The sequence below is a fragment of the Spermophilus citellus genome (genome assembly GCF_964194105.1).
Source record: "Spermophilus citellus genome assembly, chromosome: 11".
In the NCBI taxonomy this organism is placed as follows: Eukaryota; Metazoa; Chordata; class Mammalia; order Rodentia; family Sciuridae; genus Spermophilus; species Spermophilus citellus.
The window spans coordinates 71,393,767-71,411,579 of record NC_138192.1 but is presented as its reverse complement, the minus strand read 5'-3'; the positions used below and the strand labels follow the sequence as shown (position 1 = coordinate 71,411,579).

At 40.8% G+C, this 17,813-nt stretch overlaps 1 protein-coding gene and 1 pseudogene across 8 annotated transcripts in view; one reads left to right on the top strand and one right to left on the bottom strand.

The window, feature by feature from the left end:
- B3GALT1 (beta-1,3-galactosyltransferase 1) overlaps window positions 1-17,813 on the bottom strand; it is a 582,447-nt gene that overhangs the window by 462,128 nt on the left and 102,506 nt on the right. The gene's annotated exons all lie outside the window — the stretch shown is intronic.
- On the top strand, window positions 2,574-3,301 carry LOC308630614 (annotated as a pseudogene). Its single transcript has one exon. The product of its transcript is annotated as an uncharacterized misc_RNA (transcript).

Here is a 17,813-nt window from a genome sequence, read left to right as displayed (position 1 = left end):
GAAAAACAGGAGACCCAGAATAGCCAAAGCAATCCTTAGCAAGAAAACTAAAGCAGGAAGCATCACAATACCAGATCTTAAATTAGACTACAAAGCTAAAGTAACAAATATAGCATGGTTTTGGCACCAAAACAGACATGAAGACCAATGTAACAGAATAGAAGACACAGGGAGAAACCCACATAAATATAGTTATCTCACACAAGACAAAGACACCAAAATTCATTGGAGTAAAGATAGCCTCTTCAACAATGGTGCTGGGAAAACTGGAAATCCATATGTAGCAAAATGAAATTAAATGCCTATTTCTCACCTACACAAAAATCAACTCAAAGAGGATCAAGGATTTAGGTATTAGAATAGAAACCGTGCACCTAATAGAAGAAAAAGTAGACCCAAATCTTCACCATGTTGGCTTAGGAACTGACTTCCTTAATAAGACCCCTAAAATGCAATTAGTAAAATCAAGAATCAATAAATGGGATGAAATGAATCTAAAAAGCTTCTTCTCAGCAAAGGAAACAATCAGTAACATGAACAGAGTGCCCACAAAATGGGAGAAAATCTTTACCCCATGCATCTCAGATAATGTATTAATCTCCAGGACATATGAGGAACCCAAAAAACTCAACACCAAAACCACAAATAACCTAATCAATAAATTGGCTAAGGAACTGAACAGATACTTCACAGAAGAAGAAATATAATCGATCAACAAATATATGAAATAAATGTTCAATATCTCTAGCAATTAGAAAAATGCAAATCAAAACTTTTCTAAAATTTCATCTCTCATCTCACTCCAGTCAGCATGACAATTATCAAGAATACAAGCAACAATAAATGTTGGTGAGGATGAGGGGAAAAGGGTACACCTATGCACTGCTGGTGAGGCTGCAAATTGGTGTAACCATTATGGAAACGGGTATGGAGATTTATCAGAAAACTTAGAATAGAACCATCATTTGACCAGCTATCCCACTCCTCAGTTTATACCCAAAGAACTTAATAATAGCATACTACAGTGACACAGCCACATCAAGGTGCACAAGCAGCTCAATTCACCATAGCCAAACTATGGAACCAACCTAGGTGCCCTTCAACAGATAGATGGATAAAGAAAATATGGTACATTTGCACAATGAAATACTGCTCAGCCATGAAGAGAAATGAAATTATGGCATTTGCAAGTAAATGGATGGAACTGGAGAACATCATGCTAAGGAAAATAAGCCAATCCCATAAAACCAAAGGCCAAATGTTTTCTCTGCTATACAGATGCTAATTCACAATGGAGGGGAGGCAGGGTGGTTAGGGAACAATAGAGGTACTCTGCATTAGGCAGAGGGGGGTGATAGCAGGGGAGGGTGTTTGAGGATAGCAAGGATAGTAGAATAAATTGGCCATTATTTAATCTGTGTACACATATCACTACATCACTGGTGTGATTCTACATTACGTACAATGAGAAGAATGAGAAGTTATATACTATTTATGTATGATGTGTCAAAATGCATTCTATTGTCATATATTACTAATTAGAATTTAAAAATCAAATTTCCCTAAAGATTGTAATAAATACAAATATTATTTTGAAATCATATTGCATTTAAGAAGTTATAATTTCAAAAAAAAAATCAATTATTTTATTCAGACCTTACTACATTAGCCATTAGGAATATTATTTGAAAAATTCCTAGAAAGTGATTTTTGTAATAATCATGAGGAGGCTGCGCTGAGAATTTTATCCACTGCATTTGTGTATGTCATTTTCTTTTTCTTTTTTAAAGACAGAGAGAGAGAGAGAGAGAGAGAGAGAGAGAGAGAGAGAGAGAGAATTTTAATATTTATTTTTTCGGCGGACACAACATCTTTGTTTGTATGTGGCGCTCAGGATTGAATCCGGGTCCCGGGTCCCACGCATGCCAGGCGAGCGTGCTACCGCTTGAGCCACATCCCCAGCCCTGTGTATGCCATTTTCATGAGGACTGTCTGAAGAAATTTCTTCATTTGGCAAGAACAAGGCCAGTTGCATTTTTTCCTTTTTTTTTTTTAAACACCACATAAGTAGTATTATACATTTTTATACTAGATATGGGAAAGGTTAAGGTTGTATCTGTCTTTTGAGCAAGTCTTAGACTTTATGTAATATAGGACTTACATAGTTCAACAGGCAGGGGATTTTGTGATTTTACTTGTTATTGCTAATTTGGTATCACTGAGGAAAGTTTAATTTTTAGTCCATATATTGTTTAAAAATCACAATTAAGTTAGGTGTGGTAGCACATGCCTGTAATCCCAGTGAATTGGGAGGATAAGGCAGGAATTGGAGGCCAATTTAACAAGATGAAGCAAGATAATGGCAATTTAACAAGACTATGTTTCAAACAAAACAAAACAGTAAAGGATGGGGATGTAGGGCACCCCTGGGTTCAATCCCCAGCACTGGAAATAAAGCATAAATAAAAATGATTTGGGCTGGGGATATGGCTTAAGTGGTAACATGCTCACCTGGCACGCGCGGGGCACTGGGTTCCATCCTCAGGACCACATAAAAATAAAATAAAGGCGTGCGCACCTCGCGCCCGGGACTGGACGGAGGAGCGGCGTCCTATGTCCTCGGTTCCCGATGGGCTCCGCGGCCTAGCGCCCAGGCCCCGCCACCGGTGACCGGGCATCGGGGGCTGCGAGGGGTCGCCTCCGAGGTCTCCACCAGCCCACAGGCGAAGCATGGCAGCCATCCCCTCCAGCGGCTCGCTCGTGGCCACCCACGACTACTACCGGCGCCGCCTGGGCTCCACTTCCAGCAACAGCTCCTGCGGAAGTGCCGAGTACCCTGGGGAGGCCATCCCCCACCACCCGGGTCTCCCCAAGGCCGACCCAGGTCACTTGGTGGGCCAGCTTCTTCTTCGGGAAGTCCACTCTTCCGTTCATGGCCACAGTGGTGGAGTCTCCAGAGCACTCGGAATCCACCCAGGCCTCCACCAGCATGGTCACCAGCGGCCTGGCTCCAGAAACCACGAAGCAGCAGCCAGTCAACCAGCCGAGTCAGGCCAGCACTGGGTCTCAGTCCTGACCTGATTGGGGCTTCCAAGGTGCTAGGTCAAATCCTGCCCACTCCAGCGGGTAGGGTAGATGGGCTACAGCAAGCAGAGACCAGCTGGGTTCTTCCACATGGAGATGGCAGGCGCCAGGCAAGAGACCCCTTCTTTCCAAATCACAGTGGGCTTTTCTGACCCACATAACTGTGCCTTGCTCAAGCAGAAAATAAACTCCAGAGCGGGCAAAAAAAAAATAAATAAATAAATAAAAAATAAAAAATAAATAAAATAAAGATGTTGTGTCCTCTGAAAACTAAAAAATAAAAATATTAAAAATTCTCTCTCTCTCTCTCTCTCTCTCTCTCTCTCTCTCTCTCAAAAAAATGATTTATACATCATAAGGCTTTCCAATAAAAAATGTTTAAAAACAAACACACACAACACACAAATGGCTTAAACAAACATCAATGGAAGGGAGTGGGCACTCAGTGATTCATAGCTGCCAGTCACAGGAGCTTAGGGAAAGACTGGCCAACAGACACCCTTCCTAGCTGATGGTGACAGGTAATACCCCAGTGATATGCAGCAGGTAATGTGGAGGCTTCTGTGCTAGTTCTGCAGATGCCACCAAGTACTTAAGGCCATTGCAAACAACCCCAGCAGAGGGGAACAGGTGTTTAGTGAACCACAGCAGCCAGCAACATCTCTGAGCCCTGCATCCTATTACCCCCACATCCACAGACATAGCCAGCAGACACAGCACCCCCTAAAGATGCAGATTTGGGCCTCTGCTCTGACCAACAAACATTGGCTTGGGAGAGAACCAACTGTAGCAACCATGGAAGCAGCTCCTATGACCCAGCACCTCTTGGACGCTCCACAGTTGCAAGTCCCAGAATTGCCACTTAAATCAATTTTCATTTAGATGCACACAGAAAGGCATTTTCTGAGGATAACCCTAAGCAGCCATCAGAGAACCTTGTGTATACACAACACAGCATATTCCACAAAGGAACTAATGCAGGAACATCCCATGGATACCAGGCTCCACCCAGTGTGCCCAGATTCAAGCCCACCAACCTGTTATCTGCAACTCCAGAGGGGGAAGACTTGTACCTCCTTTAAGCCACCCAACATCACATCAACCAGACCACAGTACCTCAACTTTAGACCACCATGCCTGGCACACTATGAAATATCTACAGGGGAGCTTTTCTTCAGGAGGGCACCTCTGAAGACTGCACCTACTAACATCAAGTAACCTGACTGCTAAGTCACATTTCCTCTGAATCATCAGAAATCCAGTGAGTACCTGTACAACCCTTAGGCTGTACGGAGGTTCCTAAAATTGTATCAGAGGTAAGCGGGTGTGATAACTATCCCCACCTCCAACTTAGAGGTAAAGCCAAGGAGTGGTGGGAATTTTCTAAAGGTCCCAAATCCTGATGAACTCTAAATCAGGAAAACTCAATAACAAATCTTCCCACCACAAATAGCTTGACATGGAATTTCATAAATAGCTGTGATGTCAGTTTTGCCTTTATAGATATTACTTTTCATATTGGATCAAAACTGTTCCCTTAATATTTGATATTACAATCTTTAACCCAACTGATTGTATATTTCTTCTACTATTTTAAAACATTAACTGGAATCATTCATTCTAACTTTGCTGTCTTAGCTCAGATTTGCACTTGCCCATCTTAGTCTTTCTTTTTCACTCTCACATCATTTTCTCCTGCCTCAAATCCCACTCCCCATTTTTTTCTTATTTTTATCTTAGTTTGCATTATTTTTTTTTCTTTTTTTTCCTTCATCTCCCCAGTTTCCCTCTTTTCCCCGTGGTAACCCCTGAGAGCTTAATACCAATTTTATTGTCTTTAAAAACTAATTCCTCAACCTTTTCGAGAACATTACAGCAAATTTATTCTTGAATTAGAGGAATCTGGGAGAACATTTTTAATACATTCCCCACCCCCTCCATGTTTATCAATGGCTTTTCTCTGAAGTTATTGCAGTTACAAATAAGATGAAAAATCAAGGGAACAAATCATCCCAAAGACTCCACAACACTTTATTTATTTATTTTTTTTAATTATTTTATTGTTGGTTGTTCATAACATTACATAGTTCTTAACATACCATATTTCACAGATTGATTCAAGTGGGTTATGAACTCCCATTTTTACCCCGTATACAGATTGCTGTGTCACATCAGTTACATTTCCATTGATTTACAAATTGCCTTTCTAGTGATTGATGTATTCTGCTGTCTATCCCATTCTCCACTGTCCCCTCACCCCTCCCCTCCCCTCCCCTCCCCTACTCTCTCTCCATCCCCTCTACTATAAATCGTTTATTCCACTTATATAATTTTCCTCCTACTCCTCCTTTTCTCTTATATGTAATTGTGTATAACCCTGAGGCTCACCTTCCAGTTCCATGCAATTTCCCTTAACTCTCACTTTCCCTCCCGCCTATCATCCCTGTTTAATGTTAATCTTCCTCAAGCTCTTCGTCTCTACCCTGTCCTTGGTTACTCCCCTTATATCAAAGAAGACATTTGACATTTGTTTTTTAAGGATTGGCTAGCTTCACTTAGCATAATCTGCTCTAATGCCATCCATTTCCCTCCAAATTCTATGATTTTGTCATTTCTTATTGCAGAGTAATACTCCATTGTGTATAAATGCCACATTTTTTAATCCATTCATCTATTGAAGGGCTTCTAGGTTGGTTCCACAGTCTTGCTATCGTGAATAGTGCTGCTATGAACATCGATATAGCAGTGTCCCTGTAGCATGCTCTTGTTAGGTCTTTAGGGAATAGACCGAGGAGGGGAATAGCTGGGTCAAATGGTGGTTCCATTCCCAACTTTCCAAGAAATCTCCATACTGCTTTCCAAATTGGCTGCACCATTTTGCAGTCCCACCAACAATGAACAAGTGTACCCATTTCCCCACATCCTCGCCAGCACTTGTTGTTGTTGGATTTTTTAATGGCTGCCAATCTTACTGGAGTGAGATGGTATCTTAGGGTGGTTTTGATTTGCATTTCTCTGACTGCTAGCGATGTTGAGCATTTTTTCATGTACATGTTGATTGATTGTATGTCCTCCTCTGAGAAGTGTCTGTTCAGGTCCTTGGCCCATTTGTTGATTGGGTTATTTGTTATCTTATTATCTAATTTTTTGAGTTCTTTGTATACTCTGGATATTAGGGCTCTATCTGAAGTGTGTGGGGTAAAGATTTGTTCCCAGGATGTAGGCTCCCTGTTTATCTCTCTTATTGTTTCTTTTGTTGAGAGAAAACTTCTTAGTTTGAGTAAGTCCAATTTGTTGATTCTGGTTGTTAACTCTTGCGCTATGGGTGTCCTATTGAGGAATTTGGGGCCTGACCCCACAGTATGTAGATCATAGCCGACTTTTTCTTCTATCAGACGCCGTGTCTCTGATTTAATATCGAGCTCCTTGATCCATTTTGAGTTAACTTTTGTGCATGGCGAGAGAAAGGGATTCAGTTTCATTTTGATGCAAATGGATTTCCAGTTTTCCCAGCACCATTTGTTGAAGATGCTATCCTTCCTCCATTGCATGCTTTTAGCCCCTTTATCAAATATAAGATAGTTGTAGTTTTGCGGATTGGTTACTGTGTCTTCTATTCTGTACCATTGGTCCGCTCGCCTGTTTTGGTACCAGTACCATGCTGTTTTTGTTACTATTGTTCTGTAGTATAGTTTGAAGTCTGGTATCGCTATACTGCCTGATTCACACTTCCTGCTTAGCATTGTTTTTGCTATTCTGGGTCTTTTATTATTCCATATGAATTTCCTGACTGTTTTATATATTTCTACAAGAAATGCTGTTGGGATTTTGATTGGGATAGCATTGAACTTATAGAGAACTTTTGGTAATACCGCCATTTTGATGATGTTAGTTCTGCCTATCCATGAGCAGGGTATATTTTTCCATCTTCTGAGGTCTTCTTCTATGTCTCTTTTTAGGGTTCTGTAGTTTTCATTGTATAGGTCTTTCACCTCTTTTGTTAGATTGATTCCCAGGTATTTTATTTTTTGGGGGGATATTGTGAATGGAGTAGTTGTCCTCATTTCTGTTTCAGAGGATTTGTCGCTGATATACAGGAATGCATTTGATTTATGCGTGCTGATTTTATATCCCGCCACTTTGCTGAATTCATTTATTAACTCTAATAGTTTCTTTGTAGACCCTTTTGGGTCTGTTAGGTATAGAATCATATCGTCTGCAAATAGTGATAATTTAAGTTCTTCTTTTCCTATTTTTATGCCTTTAATTTCTTTCGTCTGTCTAATTGCTCTGGCCAGTGTTTCGAGGACTATGTTGAACAGAAGTGGTGAGAGAGGGCATCCCTGTCTTGTACCAGATCTTAGAGGGAATGCCTTCAATTTTTCTCCATTTAGGATGATGCTGGCCTGTGGCTTATCATAGATTGCTTTAACAATGTTGAGGAATGATCCTGTTATCCCTAATTTTTCTAGAGTTTTGAACATAAAGGGATGCTGTACTTTGTCGAATGCCTTTTCTGCATCTATCGAGATGATCATATGGTTCTTATTTTTAAGTCTATTGATGTGGTGAATAACATTTATTGATTTCCATATATTGAACCAGCCTTGCATCCCAGGGATGAATCCTACTTGATCATGGTGTATAATTTTTTTGATATGTTTTTGAATCCGATTCGCCAGAATTTTATTGAGGATTTTTGCATCTAGGTTCATTAGAGATATTGGTCTGTAGTTTTCTTTCTTAGAAGTGTCTTTGTCTGGTTTAGGAATCAGGGTGATGTTGGCCTCGTAGAATGTATTTGGAAGTTCTCCCTCTTTTTCTATTTCCTGAAATAACTTGAAAAGTATTGGTGTTAGTTCCTCTTTAAAGGTTTTGTAAAATTCTGCTGTATACCCATCCGGTCCTGGGCTTTTCTTAGTTGGTAGTCTTTTGATGGTTTCTTCTATTTCCTCTATTGTTATTGGTCTGTTTAGGTTGTCTATATCTTCCTGACTCAATCTGGGCAGATCATATGACTTAAGAAATTTATCGATGCCTTCACTATCTTCTATTTTATTGGAGTATAAGTATTCAAAGTAATTTCTGATTATCTTCTGTATTTCTGAAGTGTCTGTTGTGATATTGCCTTTTTCATCCCGTATGCTAGTAATTTGGGTTCTCTCTCTTCTTCTCTTCGTTAGCATGGCTAAGGGTCTGTCAATTTTATTTATTTTTTCAAAGAACCAACTTTTGGTTTTGTCAATTTTTTCAATTGTTTCTTTTGTTTCAATTTCATTAATTTCAGCTCTGATTTTAATTATTTCTTGCCTTCTACTTCTTTTGCTGTTATTTTGCTCTTCTTTTTCTAGGATTTTGAGATGAAGTATGAGATCATTTATTTGTTGGTTTTTTCTTTTTTTAAGGAATGAACTCCAAGCAATGAATTTTCCTCTTAAAACTGCTTTCAATGTGTCCCATAGATTCCGATATGTTGTGTCAGTATTTTCATTTATCTCTAAGAATTTTTTAATTTCCTCCTTGATGTCTTCTATGACCCATTGGTCATTCAGTAACCTATTGTTCATTCTCCACGTGGTGCATGATTTTTCCTTCCTTCTTTTATCGTTGATTTTCAGTTTCATTCCATTATGATCAGATAGGATGCATGGTATTATTTCTACTCCTTTATATTGTCTAAGAGTTGCCCTGTGACATAATATATGATCTATTTTTGTGAAGGATCCATGTGCTGCTGAGAAAAATGTGTAACTACTTGATGTTGGGTGGTATATTCTATATATGTCAATTAAGTCTAGGTTGTTAATTGTGTTGTTGAGTTCTATAGTTTCCTTATTTAACTTTTGTTTGGAAGATCTGTCCAGTGGTGAGAGAGGTGTGTTGAAGTCTCCCATGATTATTGTATGGTGGTCTATTAGACTCTTGTACTTGAGAAGAGTTTGCTTGATGAACGTAGGTGCACCATTGTTTGGGGCATATATATTTATGATTGTTATGTCTTGTTGGTGTATGGTTCCCTTGAGCAGTATGCAATGTCCCTCTTTATCCTTTTTGATTAATTTTGGCTTGAAATCTATTTTGTTTGATATGAGTATGGACACTCCTGCTTGTTTCCGCAGTCCATATGAGTGGAATGATTTTTCCCAGCCTTTCACCTTCAGTCTATGTATATCTTTTCCTATCAAATGCGTCTCCTGTAGGCAACATATTGTTGGATCTTGTTTTGTGATCCATTCGACTAGCCTGTGTCTCTTAATTGGTGAGTTTAAGCCATTAACATTTAGGGTTATTATTGAGATTAGGTTTGTTCCTCCAGTCATATTTGTTTATTTATGTTACTAAACCTGATTAGTTTTCCTCTTTGGTTACTTTGCCCCCTTTACTGTCCTATCTCCCACTGATGGTTTTCAATGTTATTTTCAGTTTCCTCTTCCTGTAATGTTTTGCCAAGGATTTTTTGAAGAGATGGTTTTCTAGCTGCGAATTCTTTTAACTTTTGTTTATCGTGAAAGGTTTTAATTTCATCTTCCATCCTGAAGCTTAATTTCGCCGGATACACGATTCTTGGTTGGAGCCCATTTTCTTTCAGTGTTTGAAATATGTTATTCCAGGATCTTCTAGCTTTCACAGTCTGTGTTGAGAGATCAGCTGTTATTCTGATTGGTTTGCCCCTAAATGTAATCTGCTTTCTTTCTCTTGTAGCTTTTAAAATTCTCTCCTTATTCTGTATGTTGGGCATCTTCATTATAATGTGTCTAGGTGTGGATCTCTTATGATTTTGCACTTTTGGCGTCCTGTAGGCTTCTAGGATATGGGATTCTGTTTCATTCTTCAAGTCTGGGAAGTTTTCTCGTATTATTTCATTGAATAGATTGTTCATTCCTCTGGTTTGGAGCTCTGTGCCCTCCTGTATCCCAATGACTCTTAAGTTTGGCCTTTTAATGTTATCCCATATCTCTTGGATGTTCTGCTCATGGTTTCTTAGCAGTCTTGCTGAACTGTCTATGTTCTTCTCAAGTTGAAATACTTTGTCTTCATTGTCTGATGTTCTATCTTCTAAGTGATCTATTCTGCTGGTAGTATTGTCAATTGAGTTTTTAAGTTGGTTTATTGCTTCCTGCATTTCTAGGATTTCTATTTGTTTGTTCTTTATTACTTCTAGCTCCCTGTGAAATTGATCTTTTACTTCCTGGATTTGTTTCTGTAGTTCCTTGTCAATGTGATCTTTCATTGTCTGGTTTTGCTGTCTCATGTCTTCCTTGAGAGTCCAGATCATCTGAAGCATGTATATCCTGAAGTCTTTATCTGACATTCCGTCTGTTGCAGCTATTACCTCTTCTAGGGTTGAGTTGACCTGCATTGCTTGTGGTCCTTTCTTTCCTTGTCTTTTCATGTTGCTTGCGTTTCTTTCTGCTTCGTGAAACTGTTGTGTTTTTGAAATTTTTCCCCCTGTTTATTTTTGTTGCTCTTGTATATTTAGGATATCTCTCTTGTAGGGTGTGTAGTGGCTGTGATCCTCCTCTAATCAGGGTGATCTATATACTACGCTGGTTGGTCGTAGGTCTGCCCGCCCCGCGGGCACGGGTGGCTGCTCTACTCTGCCCCCACTCCAATTGCGGTGACGTTCCTGCCACGTCCTCGGATCGTTGGTCCTGATCCGGACGTGGGCAGCAGCTCTTCTCCACCCCTACTCCAATTGATGTGACGTGTCTACCACGCTGGTCGGCCTCCAAGCCTGTTCCGCCGGTGGGTCTTAGATCTGCCCACCCTGCGGGCCTGGGCTGCAGTTCTGCTCAACCCCCACTCCCAGTGGGGGTACCTAACTGCCTCTCCAACGGGTCTCTGGGCTCCTTCCGGATGCTGGCGGCGGCTCTGTTCAACCCCCACTCCAACCAGTGTGACGTGACTGCCTCGATGCTACTCGTCCACTACACTGGCCGGCTGCCGAGCCTGTCCTGCCAGTGGGACGCAGGACTGCCTACCTTGCAGGGTCAGACGGCAGCTCTTCACGGCCTCTACTCCAAGTGGGTTGACTTGGCTACCCTGCCGTCGGGTCGCTGGTCCTGTTCCAGGCGTGGGCGGCTACTCTCCTCGGCCACAGCTGCAGTTGGGGTGTCGCGATACCACACCGGCGGGAGCCTTAGCCTGCTCTGGGCACAGGAGGCAGCTCCACTCTGCCCTCCAGGCCCCCGCAGTACCCAGCAGGACCCGGACCAAGAAGCAGTCCCTGTAGGATCCCCAACCCTGAGCCAGAGCCGCTTCGGGAGCCAGGAGCCGGTCTCTCCGATCCTCGCCACTTTCTGCTAGGAGCAGGCTCCTCAGGGCAACCGCCGCGGGTTCCCCAAACCCAGGCCAGAGCCGCCCCGGGAGCCCAAGCCTGGCCGCACCAGACTCTCCCTGCTAGGTGCCCAAGCCTGGCCGCACCAAACTCTCCCTGCTCGGTGTACGCTCCCGTTGGAGCAGAATCTAAGACGCACTTCCCGCGGGCTCTCCAGCTCCGGGTCAAAACTGTTCCAGGAGACAGAGTCCCGCTGCCCCTCGTCGCAAGTTTCACTTGTGGGTGGCCTCAGCTCGCGGTCCCCACAGGCTCCGCGGCCCTGGGCTCAAGCAGCCACGAGGGCCAGAACCCAGCCTCTCCGATCCCTGCCACACTCTGCTCAGAGCAGGGTCCACAGAGGTACCCCAACCTCAGGCCCAGGCGGCCCCCGCCCGGACCTGGCAGCTCCAACCTCTCCCAGCTCAGTGTACGCTCAGACAGGGGCAGGGTCAAAGACACAGTCGCCGCGGGTTCCGTAGCCCTGGGCCAAGAAGGATCTCCCGCCCTGGGCCAAAGCAACCCGGGGAACTAGAATCTGGCCGCTCAAAGCCCGGCGCCCGCCTTGCCAGGGGTGAGGCCTGAAGAGTATTCTCCTCAGAGTTTCCAATCCCGAGCCTGAGCGATCTGTCTGCGCGATGCAGGCAAATACCAGCCTGGAATCACCTGTTCTGTAGTTGAATGAGCTGAGATCAGTAGAAAGCAGGGATGATTGCGTCAGCTCTCCATGATGGCGGCTGCAGTTCTCCTGCGTGTTCCGACCGGTGTCGGGAAACGAACTGGACCGATTCTCTCCTGTATTTCAAAGCTGGAATTCAGCACTCAGCGCGGCTAGTGTGCCACTGGCAGGAGCCTGCAGAATCCGCTTCGCTGTAATCCCTCTCTGGTAACTCGCGGCTAATTAACTCGGGCGCGTCCCAGACTCCATCCACGGGGCGGTCCGCCGACCAAGTACTGCTTCGCTCCGTGTGGAAAAATCGCCCGCTACCAAGCCCCTGCAGCCGAATCCCGCGCGCTGGAATTTTCACCTCTAGATTCTGGAGCACTTCAATTTCACTGGGGATTCCCACCAAGGTAGCCTTCATCCATTTCACCTCGTGTTTCTCCCACACAGTGGCGCAGCGTACTGGTGTGCTGTACTCCCTTGGCCGCCATCTCTATCTGCCTCATAATTTCTTTACTACAACAATTAGTTCAAGCGGGCCTGGTGGCACCCACTTGTAATTCCAGCTTCACAGGAGGCTGAGACAGGAGGATCACAAGTTGGAGATCAGCCTGGGTAACAAAGGGAGACCCGGGTGGTCCTCGCCAGAGCTGCTTCAGCAGTTTGGGCTGTGGCGGAAAGGAAGCCACCGCCCGGGTTCTGTGGCTTGAAAACTTGGCTTGGCCTCGTGTTGGCTTTTTGTTTTGTTTTGACTTTTTTTGGAATTTTTCCGCGGCCTCAGCAGCGGAGCTGCGCGCGCACACGTGCCCGCGGTGCACTCTGGGCTAGCAAGCCACCCCGCGCGCCCGCCGCCTCCTGGGAAAGACTGGCGGGTCTTCCACAACACTTTAAAAATGGATTCTGTTAACACCACAATGGAGAAAATGTCACATAAAGAATTGTGAAGATTTGTAGTTAAAATTTCAATAAAATAAAAGAAGATGAATGAATTCCTAAGAGTGAAAATACAGGAAGTGAAGAAAATATTTCAATAAATAGTGGAAGTGGAAGTGGAAGCAAACAGAAATCCTGGAAATGAAAGAATCAATAAATCTAATTAAAAATTCAGTTGAAATTATCACCAACAGACCAGACTACATAGAAGACAGATTTTCAGGTCTTGAAGACAAAGTATATAATCTTGAAAATAAAGTTATTAATAAAGAAAACGTGTTAAGAGACCATGACCACAATTCAAGAAACCTGAGATAACATTAAGAGACTAAATCTAACAATCACTGGTGGAAAAAAAATGAACTAACATACAAACTAAAGGAATATGGAAACTTTTCAATGAAGGGCTATCAGAAAATTTTATAAACCTTAGGAATGAGATGAAAATCCAAATACAAGATGCATTTAGAACCCAAGCAGACAAGATTTTTTAAAAAAGATCCTCTCCAAGACATATTATAATTAAAATGTATAATATACAGAGAAAAAATAGAATTTTAGAAGTCACAAGAGAAAAACAGCAGTCCACATTTAGAGGTAACCCAATTAGAATTTCTTTGATTTCTCATCTCAGACTCCAAAAGCCAGGTGAATGATAACACGTGCCAACAAAGTTTTCTATATCTAGCAAAACCACACTTTAGAAGTGAAGATGAAATAAAATATTTCAAGGATAAGAAGAAACTAAAAGAATTCACAAATACAAAGCCCAAAACTACAAAACATTTTCAATGAAATATTTCATAAGAAGAAATTAAAAATAAATTTCAGAGCCAGAGATGACGAAACTCTCTAGAAGAATAGTCAATTAAAAGAGTCTGAATTAAGTATCAGAAATGAATCAAAATGACAGGAAATAAAAATCATCTCTCTTTAATAACACTGAGTGTAAAAAGTTTAAATTCTTCAATCAAAAGATATAGTTTGGCAGAATTATCAAAAACCAAGACCTAATGATATGTTTTAAATAAAAGACTCATTCAAGGTGATAGGATTGAAAAAAATATACCATGCAAATGGAGGTTAAAAAGTAAAAGGCAAGAGTAGTTACTGTCATATCTGAAAAATGCCATGACTCAGAAATTCAGAATGTTTTTCTTGTATGTGGAAGCTAAAGACAAAAAGGATTTTTTTTAAAGGATCTCATGAAAATAGAAAAGAGAACAGTGGAATTCAGGAAAAGGGGATGGGATAGGGGGAAGTAGGAGGGATGGGAATGGGGAAGAATGGCTGAATGAATTTTTCCTAATTAAGCTTTGTGCATACATGAATATACCACAGTAAATTCTCTTTTTATGTATAACTATAATGGACAGATTAAAATCAATGTATTGATAGAAGATCAATAGAGTAGAGATAGGGGATTAGTGGTTTGGAGAATGGGAAGAAATGAGGTACTGCGGGGGATTAAAAAGCAGCAAATTATGTCATAAGCATTCATGAATATGTCAAAATGAATCCCACAATAGTATAAAATCATAATGTACTAATAGAAACATTTTAAAATGAGGAAAAACCCTCACAACTACACAAAAGTATATGTAGGGATTTTCATTTAAAGAATTCTGTCCAGAAAATGTTCCAATTTAAAGATTTTTACTTTTCTGAGAGTTCCAGGTAGAAACTATTATTCTACTTAATGAAACAAGCCCCTTTGTTCCTTCTAAGGCTCACCCTATTTAATAAGCATTTCCACATAGTATAAAAAAACAGAAAATACATTGCAGTACAGAATTTTAGAAGGATATATCGCTTTTATACCATGACTAATCCAAAAATGAAGGAACTTTTGGGTTCATAATAACCAACTCTGTTTCCATTCAGCTGTTTTCCATAAGAAATTCAAATCAAATTATGCTAAGTAGCAATTAGTTATGAACCCTTCAGAGGAATTATTTGCTTTTATTTCCAGTAAAGCCAAGTCTTTATAAAAGCCATTAATTAGTGCATCTTTTGTCTCAGCAGGGAGACTAAGAATTGAAGCCCCTGAACTTGATTTAACCTTCAAAAGAGTCTCTGCAGGTCCAACTTGAAATCTTCTGGAAGGGTGAGACTGAAGTAAGATAATGGTTTGATGCAGTTTTTTGGAAAAGAGTCAAAAAAACCTAGTCCAGCTGTAGAATTCCTCTTAGTTATGAACTAGCAATGTATACAATAGATATTCCTGACCTTTCCTTCATCTCAGTTTCCAAACCACATTACATTGTTTTTTGCTTTTACATTTTTAATTTTTTTCAAGACACGAGTTAATATCCAAGGGGCATCAGTTTTCGCCCAGAACCCATCACAAATTGTGGACCTCCTGCATTAGTTCCCCATTGCTATTGTAACAAACTACTGACTTAAAACAATGTAAGTCTATTAGAATTCTGAAGCTCAGAAGTCTGAAATAAATTTCACTCTGAAGTTAATCTGTCAGTGGGCTGGATTCTTTCTGGAACTTGTAGGGTTGTCCAACTAGTAGGGGTCATCACACTCCTTCGTTTGTGGCTCCTGACCCCACCTTCATCCCAATTTCTGCCTTCAACACACATCACTTTCTCCTCTGATTCCTCCTGTGTCCATTTGTATGGACTATTGTGATTGTATCAGGCCTCTCCAGGCAATCCAGGATAATCTCTCCACCTCATGATCCTTAACTTGATTACATTCAAAAGTTCCTTTAAGAGTAATCTTTCATAGGTGGGTGTGGTAGCACAAGTCTGTAATTCCAACCACTCAGGGAGGTTGAAACTAGAGGATCACAAGTTTGAGACCAGCCTCAGCAATTTAGGAGGTGCTAAGCAACTTAGTGAGAAGTCTCAAAAAAATAAGGTGTTGGGGATGCAGCTCAGTGGTAAAGTGCTTCTGGATTCAACCCCCAATTCCTAAAAAAAAAAAAAAAAAAAAAAAAAAGGAGGGAGGGGAAGTGGAGGAGAAACTTCACAAGTTGCAGGGACTAGGACACACATATCTCTGGAGAGCTACTATTCAGCCACCCCGTGACTCCCAACGATTATTATCCACCCAAATGAAAAGGCATTCATCTTCTAAAGTGTCTATCACAGCAGCAATTCAAAGAAAAAAATTTCATGTATATATTGTCTACTGAAAAGGCCTAGTGTCATCAAGAAGACATAGAGCAGGTGTATGATATTCTGGGTATGAGCCATCCTGAGGCAAAATGCCTCTCCATAAGCAGACATATGAAATTAGAGAATGAATGAACTCTCCCCAAATTCCAGTGGTGAAACAGCATAGGATAATAGTTTCCAACATTCCCATCCTTAAGGGACAAAGTTGAAAGAAATAACTGTTCCTAAGCAATTTCAAATCCAATGGTCAAACTCAAACTCTACTAAGTTTCAGTGGCTGAGAGTAATACTCTTGAGAATTTCAGTTTTGTCTGCTGTGTCCTTATTCCACTCATAACCCACCTTTCCAGTTCCAATAGAGAGAAGTGGGGAGTACCAGAAAGAGTATTCAGGGGTAGAGGGAAATGTCTGTTTTGCCTATCCCTTAGTAATGAAGTGCTGAACAAAATGCTTTTTATAAAAAAAAAAAAATTTACATAAAAATGTCCTCACATCAAATTGCTCCTAGTAAAAGGACCACTTCAAGGATCACCAACATAAAAAAAGGGGCCCAGCTTTACTAGTTTAGCATCAAAACTGCAACATCAAAATATCATGTACAAATCTGTAATAATATGTAAAAACTTCCATTGGTACAATGATCTGTTACTTCAGAAATACAGCAAAGTACATCTTGTGCAATTGAAAATTGGGATAGGGGAGTTTTGTTTCTGATAGAAGCACAATGATTACTTTGGAAACTCTTCTGCATAGATAACCAAAAATAAAGTGAATATATTGTCCAAAACTATGAATGTTCCAACTAGTGGAGGGAATACTTAGCATTAAAGTTTTTTTCTTATGTGTTTTATATAACTTCATTAAAAAATCTTCATACCCCAGAGGTAGATAGAGGTTTCATGGTTAAAAGGTACACACTAAGGCAGGAATTTATTTTGCTGTTTACTTTGGATTAATCTCACACCTGAAATATAGGATGAAGAATAGTTTGTTTATTTTAGATAAGAATTCTCATTGGAATAAAGTGATGTCTCTGGAATGTGAACCATCTCCACTTCTAATTCAACAAGTTAACTCTAAAAATGGAAGAAGAAATTTGTCCAGATAGTATATGCAGAGCAATACACTGAGAAATATTATTTAATTTAAATATAATAGTATTGGGCATTAATGTTTATACCATGTCCAATGACAAATAGAACAAGGTTCTAAAAGATGAGAAATGCACTGGTCTACTTATTGCCTTTAACTTCTGCCATAGGCGATAAGTATTAGGACATGACATATGTAGGACTTCGGTTGAAAAAACTACATTATGTCGAAAGATTATGTTGAGATGACCTCCACAATGTCACATGGTAGAGAAGCATGTCATTGAAGGTAGAATATTTTCCCCAAGAGATAATAAAACTTTATTTCAAAAGGAGGAAAGTAGGAAGTCAAATTTATCATAATAATTAATCCTTTCAAAAGTATGCATAAAATTTATTTTATGAAAGAGAATTAAGAGGTTTACACATAGACCTTAGTTGTTCTGTGTTCTAACATTCCTTTGTTTGAGGTTCTATTTCTATTAGGGGAGACACATACTGCCCTAATTGCCCAACCTCTCTAACTCAGAATTGTTTCTATTGGCATCCACACTATCCCTGTACTTGACCATCTGGTGTTGCCCAATTACACT